The 8,356-nt window shown below is 37.9% G+C and overlaps 1 non-coding gene across 1 annotated transcript; it reads left to right on the forward strand.

Moving 5' to 3' along the window:
• Positions 1-2,440: 2,440 nt before the first annotated feature.
• On the forward strand, positions 2,441-2,559 carry LOC121378164. Its single transcript, XR_005958680.1, has one exon. It is a non-coding gene; the product is annotated as a 5S ribosomal RNA (ribosomal RNA).
• Positions 2,560-8,356: the final 5,797 nt, after the last annotated feature.

Below are 8,356 nucleotides of genomic sequence, written 5' to 3' on the forward strand. Positions count from 1 at the left end.
ATTGGTAATCTTAATTTGACGTACGCAATTTAGTTATTCAGCATCTATTTTGGTACGATAATCTCGACGAATAGGTTTCGAAATAAAATTCTGTTTTAAATAATGTATAAAACTGACCCCTAGAAGAGTTTGTAATATCCGAGAATCACTGTTGTATAAATTGATTGCAGAGGTTTTGTTTCAATTCTTGTTTATACAATTTGAAATCATTATTTTGATTGGTATAGATGTACCCCACTCCCGTGTTATCGAAATACTTTTTATGAATTTCAACCATTTAAATTGATTTCTTTCACCACTGTTTAAAGAAAACATTAATTTACATAAAATACTTCTAAGTTTATTTTCGCCTTTAACCAGTTTACTCCAAAATAACACCATTCGTAACATTACTTGTATTTCTAAAGGGAACCTTCCTATCTCTCCATATACCATTTGAAAAACCCCATGAAATAATCTCTATATATTTCACTAAATCCCTATTGACTTTGTGGAGGTCAAAGTTCGTTAATAAACGACAAACAATTGCGTGACGTCATCTATCTGTCATTGTAATTATAGTTAGGCGGCGTATCGCTTAGTGGATACAGCGCTCGTCTGAGATATGATGGGTCGTTCGATGTGGCTGGACACGGGCTACCCCCAATCCCAGGCAATGTCCCACGACATTGGAATTGAAGGTATGGGATGTAAATAGTGCTGTTGTTCAATTAATATTAATATTGAGAGACAGAGACAGAGAGAGACACACACACACACACACACACACACAGAGAGAGAGAGAGAGAGAGAGCCGAGAGAGAGAGATGCGAGAGAGAGAGAAGAGGGCAGAGAGAGAGAGAGAGAGAGAGGAGAGAGAGAGAGAGAGACGAGAGAGAGAGAGAGAGAGAGAGACAGAGAGAGAGAGAGAGAGAGAGAGAGAGAGAGAGAGAGAGAGAGAGAGAGAGGCGACATGTTTTATCTCACAATTAGTTACGAAATGACTGTCATCCATTAGACGATAATTAATGAATATATGTGCCCTAGTGGTGTCGTTAAACCAAACACATTTTTACTTTGAACTTTTGTTTTTAAATACGAGTGTATACATCAGTGTGATAGAACAGGGTAGCTTAGTAAACGGTTTTTGTATGTGAGTGTTTATTGTTTTAATATATTTTATTTAATGGATGTACATTGTTCAATAGTAAATAAAAATATTAATAATAATAATAATAGTAATTTAAAAAAGTAAAATATTAAGAAGAAGAAATAATAATATTAAAAGTCATATAAAAAAAACCGGTTCCACAATAACCTGTGATGCCACATTTTTAGTAAATTGGTATGTATTCTACAATCGTGGAATATTGATGCCAAAGAAAGCATAATTTACTAACTACATTTAACATCCTACCATAATATGTTTGTGTGCGCGTGTTCCTGACAGCCTGCGTGTGTGTGTGTGTGGGCCGGACGCATAGCCATTATTACTATATCATTAGTAGGTACATGAACTCCAAATATCGTTACAGCCAAACAGTTAAAGTTTGTTTTGTTCAACGACACCACTAGAGCACATTGATTTATTAATCATCGGCTATTGGATCTCAAACATTTGGTAATTCTGACACATAGTCTTAGAAAGCGCTCTACATTTTTTTCTGTTATTAATAATGTACCTGTTATATGCACCGACCCACAGACAGGATAGCATATACCACGGCTTTTGATATACCAGTCGTGACGCACTGGCTGGTAAGAGAGATAGCCCAATGGGCCCACCGAAGGGGATCGATCCTAGACCGACGGCTCATCAAACGAGCGCTCTACAACTGGGCTACGTCCCACGCTCCTCAGCCAAAAGAGTGTTACATTGGCTAGAAACGAAATGTAAATATAAAAATAATACCTCCTTGTCCATTACTAAGCTTAATAATTTATTTCAATATTCCAAATAATTATATGGCAAAAACTAGCGGACTCATTTCATTTCTACTTATTTTCGTGCTTACATCCAATTAAGGTTCAAGCACGCTGTCCTGGGCAAACACCTCAGCTATCTGGGCTGTCTGTCCAGGACAGTGAGTTACTTGTTAATTGTTAGTGGTTAGTCAGAGAGAAGTGGGTGTAGTGGTGTTACACTTACCAATTGAGTCATTAAACCTCACTTCGGGTGCGAGCTGGTACCGTACTCCGAGCCCTGTATCTGTCAACCTTATGCCCAATGGCTTAACCACGACAACACCGAGGCCGGTCTTGTGGACTCTTTTTCTCTACGCGATACACAAGGGAGATCACTGTGTGGATTAAAAAAACCTTCACTAAAATTGCATGTAAACAACACCGGCGATAAGTCATTCGATCTGTCTTTCCAACAAATAAAACAAAACAAAAGCTACGGCCATATATCGACTTCCGGAAAATTACGTATGTATACCCCTATTTTTCAACAGTTGTTGTCTACGTCCATACCACGTTGAAAGCACCGGTTCTCGTCCGATCACCGAAGTTAAGCAACGTCGGGCCCGGTTAGTACTTGGATGGGTGACCGCCTGGGAACACCGGGTGCTGTAGACACTTTTTTATTTTTTTATTTTTAATTATAATTATTATTATTATTATTATTATTATTATTATTTGTCTTTTAATGATTTTATTATTGTTATTATGGATGGGGTGGTTTTTTAAGTACACTCCGAGTAAGAATGAAGTGAGCACACACTTATTTACAGAATACATTTCCCTGCAATCACTGTCACTGGTGATAGTGTTAGTGTGTTTGTTGTTGGAAAAAAAAATCATCTGGGCAATATTTTGAAAGAAATTTTATTTCATCTAGTATCACAGTGTCCAGATTCCTTGTGCTTGAAACATGTATCGGGTACCTGTAAAGAAAAACAAAATACTCAATTTTGTGCGCAACTAGGGTAGTCATAGACGCTACTCGTTAACTGTGAAATTAGCAGCTTAACTCCCATTGTTTTCTTATTTAATTTAAGGATGAGGGGTGGTAGTATTTATATGCGTGGTGTATATGTTGGTGGTGTTGTTTTTTTGTTTGTGGTTGTTGGGTTTTTTTAAAAAATAATTCAAGATTTATTTAAAAAAAATACTCAAATACATTATAATGTGTAACAAGAGGACATTTTCAAATACATAATTAACACACATGACAAGAACAGGCGTCAACATAGAAGTATCTACAGGGTCCCTGGCTGAAAGATGGCGACCGGTAATTCAAGTTCTACAGCTACTGCAGATTGTCATACCCACATTACTCGAAGAGTTAACCCATTAGGCCAAGTAAAAAAAATTGTTTGGTTCCTGTTACATGCCAAAAGCAAATAGGGTAGGTAGGTAGGGAAAACTTTTTTTTTTTCTTTTTTTTTTCCCCCATTTTCGAGCTAATATTTCCTGAATAGTATAGCAGATTAATATATTAAAAGCTCTTTCTTTGTGTTACAGTGCAACTGACAATACATACTCTAATGAGAATCATTAATTATTTTCTATAAAAAAACCCATGTCGTAACCTAGTCAAACCACAATCGGTATTAATGTAAACACCACCCAAGTCTAATACTACACGGTAAGGTTATAAACTACGATAACACTAAAATAACACTATAATTTGTTCATTGGAAAAAAGTTTTAATATCAAAGGTCTGATCCACAACATGGTTACACCCCCTCACAACTACAGCAACAACACTGATCTTCCCGGCCTATTTCATTGCCAGTATTGCAGTAACAAAATGTACATCATGAACACAACGAAGATGTCAATAAAAATTAACAAAATAAGTTAACAAAAAGATCTCCATACTAACTATCCTCATAGCAGAGATATCAAAAGAAAACAACTATTTTCAGGAAAACAGTTTCCCTTTTGGTCGTCCATAAGGACACTGCACAGTATCTTTGCACTGTTGACAAAGAGGTAAAACAGGTTTGTATTTTTGCTTTTAAAGGTCTGATCCACAACATGGTTACACCCCCTCACAACTACAGCACTGCAGACGCTATTAAATGTGAAAAGAGTTGTCATTTCTTAAGGTTTTGGGTACTACCAGTTCATTTCAAATGCCATGGATATCATATTTAATAATAAATACAGGGGTTATTTGTCAAACAAATGCAAAATATTGATAGAGTTGATGTCTAAATATTTAATTTAAGTAATCTTTTCAGCATAATCGGCTATTTTCATGTTTACTCTTTATGTTTAACATTGAATCGTAACTCGGTATTTCTAGAAGTTCGATTACGTTTTAGGGAATTCCCCTACCAAAATAGACTGGACATTTGTATCATTCTGCTTTTTAACAGTAAACTAGCGTAACATTTTGAAGATTGGATTCACAACTTCCGAATGAGTACGAGAACACGTCCGAGAGCATGTGGTGTCAATGGCGTCTTCCATTTACAGAGTAGAATGTCAAAAATATGCTCATTCAAATCAAATAATATTACACATGTATTTAAATCAATTTCAAATGAAACGACATTCAAGGAATCGGAACACCTCGTCACATTCCGCTACGCTTATATTTCGTGGAAATGTACTAGGAGTTCCGAATGGCTCTCGGAAGCTTTTCATTTGGAACTCTTCGGAAGTAAAATTGCGCGAAGTGTTCCGGGTCTTCTGGTAACGAGATCTTGGACTGACAGATCTCGTGGCATCTCTCTGCAGTTGTTGTTTTTAGAGTCGACGAAAATTAGTATTGATATTAATGGATTATTAAATAAAACAGGTGGAAAAAAAAGGGTGGGGAAAAGGTTAAAAAAAGTTTAGGGTCGGCACCAAAAATTTAGGGACGGTCGGGTAACCGGAACCAAACAATTGTTTTTACTACGCCTTAGGTATGGATGTAGTTAATGTTGTACCCCCAACGCCATTTTTTGATGACTTTTCGTACACTTATATGGGTGGACTTGCGAGCCCTTCTGAGGGTAGCATGACATACCCCATTGTCGACACAACTGATGTTCAAACAAATCAATGTTTGCATAGTCAAGTGCCAAGAAAATGCTGTGATCTGCTACAGTTTATCTTCAGTGACTTGTCATGTCTACCTAAAGATGTGTTTACTGATCGCCTTATTGAAATTGTCGAAAATGATAAAAATTAATTAGAAATTCTACGCCATGAATTGTTAAAATTGTGCAAAAACAGTGAACAGTTTGAGCACAAAACGGCTCAGTTAAAAAGAAGACACGAGGCGCGAACAAGAACAGGCGAAAGCATGATTAAAAAACTCGCAAAAGATTGTTTTATATTATTTCGATCTTCACGGGGAGACATGAACGAAGATTTGTTTGATGTAATAAACATATCCAAACGTCAAACTCTTACAACAGACAGTGAGCAGTGTTCAGGCGAGGTTCAGAGCGACACATCGGGCATTGTGTTCCGTGAATCGCTTGCTCGTATTGAACGCGACCTGATTACGCTTCGCGGTGAACTGATTCAAGACATCGACTGTTCTCGCAATAAAACAGAACTGTCGGACTTGCGACAACAATTAAATAATCAAAAAGAACTGTATGCACAATTACAAAATGAAAATCAACAGTTAAAAGAAACAGTAATTACTGTTCAACAAAAGCTGGTGAAGCAGTCAATAGATCATAAAACTATGTTAAAACAAACTCTGGGAGAATTTAAAAAGGTTTATGAACAAAATAAAAATCTCAGGTCTGACATTGACAAAAACAGCACCGATATGAAATCTCACATCCAAGCATTTGATGATTTAAAGAGTGCAGTTGTTTCTTTAAAGAAATTAGAACAAACAACAGGAAAAAATAAAACTTCACATGATCATTTGCAGAAAGATTTCATCTGTCTTAAACAGAAAGTTGATAATGGTTGTCTTAATATTTCTCGTCTAGCCGACGAAAAAAGTATGGGAGTTTCATCAATCAAATCGAAAGTTCAGATAACAAACACAAAAGTGAAAGACATAGAAGAAAATTTGGATAAGATGACAAATTTAATAAAGTCAGTAACAACCTCAACAACTGATATGCGGAAACGCGTGTGTTTATTGGAAAAAGAAATAAAAAATGTTTCGGCGAAGAAAAGTTACCGAGAGGCAATAACACGTAACATATCAACAGAAACATTCAATACATGCGATTCAACCGCGATTGCCGTGAATGGCAAACTGCGTACACACACTGAGTGTAGCACGTTATTGGCGTCCCATAGCGTCAGTGAATCAACTGTACTGGATTCATCAGCCCTCAATACAAATTCATGTAACGGTACTGTCAGTCAGGAGCACGAGTTGCATTTACCCGAACGCGACACCTCCGCAAACACTAGTGCCTTGTCCGTCCATGAGCCGGTCTCCGAGACATACAACTCGGATCGGGATTTGTCCCCCGGGACACACCACATCCAGCGTGACTTGTCCCCTGCGACACATCACTCCCAGCGTGATCGGTCCACCGGGACACACCACACCCAGCATGATCGGCCCACCGTGACACACCACACCCAGCCTGATCGGCCCACCGTGACGCACCACACCCGGCGTGATCGGCCCACCGTGACACACCACACCCAGCGTGACTTATCTAACGGTTCTTGTCCTCATGGCAACAGCAACATTAGTGTATGGGCACCTACAGACCAGTGTGGTGCTACTTTATCTAAAGAGTCAGTATTCTGTGGTGTTTCAAAACACAAAGTGGCTCGTTTTTATGTTGGTGGAATTGACAAAACGTTAACTGAGGCTGGCCTTAGGGATTTTTTAAGTGAAAATGGTGTTAAACTAACCTTTTTGAGATTTTTCAATAGGGATAACAGAAAAACAGCCTCAGCACAAGTTAATGTGCTATACGAACACCGAGACATAATTGAGAGTGAAGGTTTTTGGCCCTATGGCATCTATGTAAAACCGTGGCTCTCCAAGCAAAGGTTTTTAAATCAGTTTAACAATAACAATGAAAATGGCTCAGTTGATGATTAACATTATGTGTTGGAACTGTCGGGGTGTTATGTCTGGAACACCCTATTTACTTACATGTTTATACGAACATGATATAGATGTTTGTGGAATTAGTGAGCACCATTTAAGAAAATATAACAGTAACTTCTTAAATACTATTGACCCTAATTACACTGCATTTACGAAATGTGCTACAGAAAAAGACCCCACATTATACCGAATTATTAACAAAGGCGGTGTAGCTCTACTTGTTAAGAAACATTTGAGTCGATGTACTACTATAATAGAAATTGACAGTGATCGTATTATAGGAATTGAAGTTGTGCTCAGCGATTCCACAGCCATCTATGTATTTTGTGCTTATCTTCCTGCATCTAATTTATCGAATGATTTATATCTTGAATGTTTGGATTTGTTGGAGGAATTGTACATTGCCTATAGTTCAAAAGGAACTGTTATTATTATTGGTGATCTTAATGTAAAAATAGCGGGTCCAAAAACCCGATTTGTTAAAAACAGAAGAAGTGATATCTTCCATACATTTGTTAGTAGACATAACTTGGTTTCAATCAATGTTCAACTTTTTTGTAAAGGTCCGTCTCATACTTACGAATCTCATACTGGAGGTCCTTCCTCAGCTATAGATCACATTCTAGTACCTGATTATTTAATCCCCTATTTTCAAAATGCATTAGTCAAAGACGACTGTGAGCTCTTGCTTTCTGGTCATAAACCAGTAATGTGTTCAATTTTAGTCAATGATTCTAAAGAGGAACAAAGCATCCCATCAGAAAAACGTTCTTGGGAAAAGGCAAGACGTCACAATGTGTTAAAAGACTATACTTTCGCCGTTTCTCACATGTTATGGCCAATACATATCCCAAGCAAGAGTGCATCAGCATCCGATATTCTTAAATTTTACAATAAGAGAATACATGTATTAACTCAAGCAGCCAAGGAAACTATTCCTTGTTCAAAATATAACAAACATTCGAAGCCATATTGGTCTGTAAAGTTTGTTTTATTTAACGACGCCACTAGAGCACATTGATTTTTAATCTTATCATCGGCTATTGGACGTCAAACATATGGTCATTCTGACACTGTTTTTAGAGGAAACCCGCTGTCGCCACATAGGCTACTCTTCTTTACGACAGGCAGCAAGGGATCTTTTATTTGCGCTTCCCACAGGCAGGATAGCACAAACCATGGCCTTTGTTGAACCAGTTATGGATCACTGGTCGGTGCAAGTGGTTTACACCTACCCATTGAGCCTTGCGGAGCACTCACTCAGGGTTTGGAGTCGGTATCTGGATTAAAAATCCCATGCCTCGACTGGGATCCGAACCCAGTACCTACCAGCCTGTAGACCGATGGCCTGCCACGACGCCACCGAGGCCGGTCATATTGGTCTG

Source organism: Gigantopelta aegis, chromosome 7, assembly GCF_016097555.1.
Source record: "Gigantopelta aegis isolate Gae_Host chromosome 7, Gae_host_genome, whole genome shotgun sequence".
Lineage (NCBI taxonomy): Eukaryota > Metazoa > Mollusca > Gastropoda > Neomphalida > Peltospiridae > Gigantopelta > Gigantopelta aegis.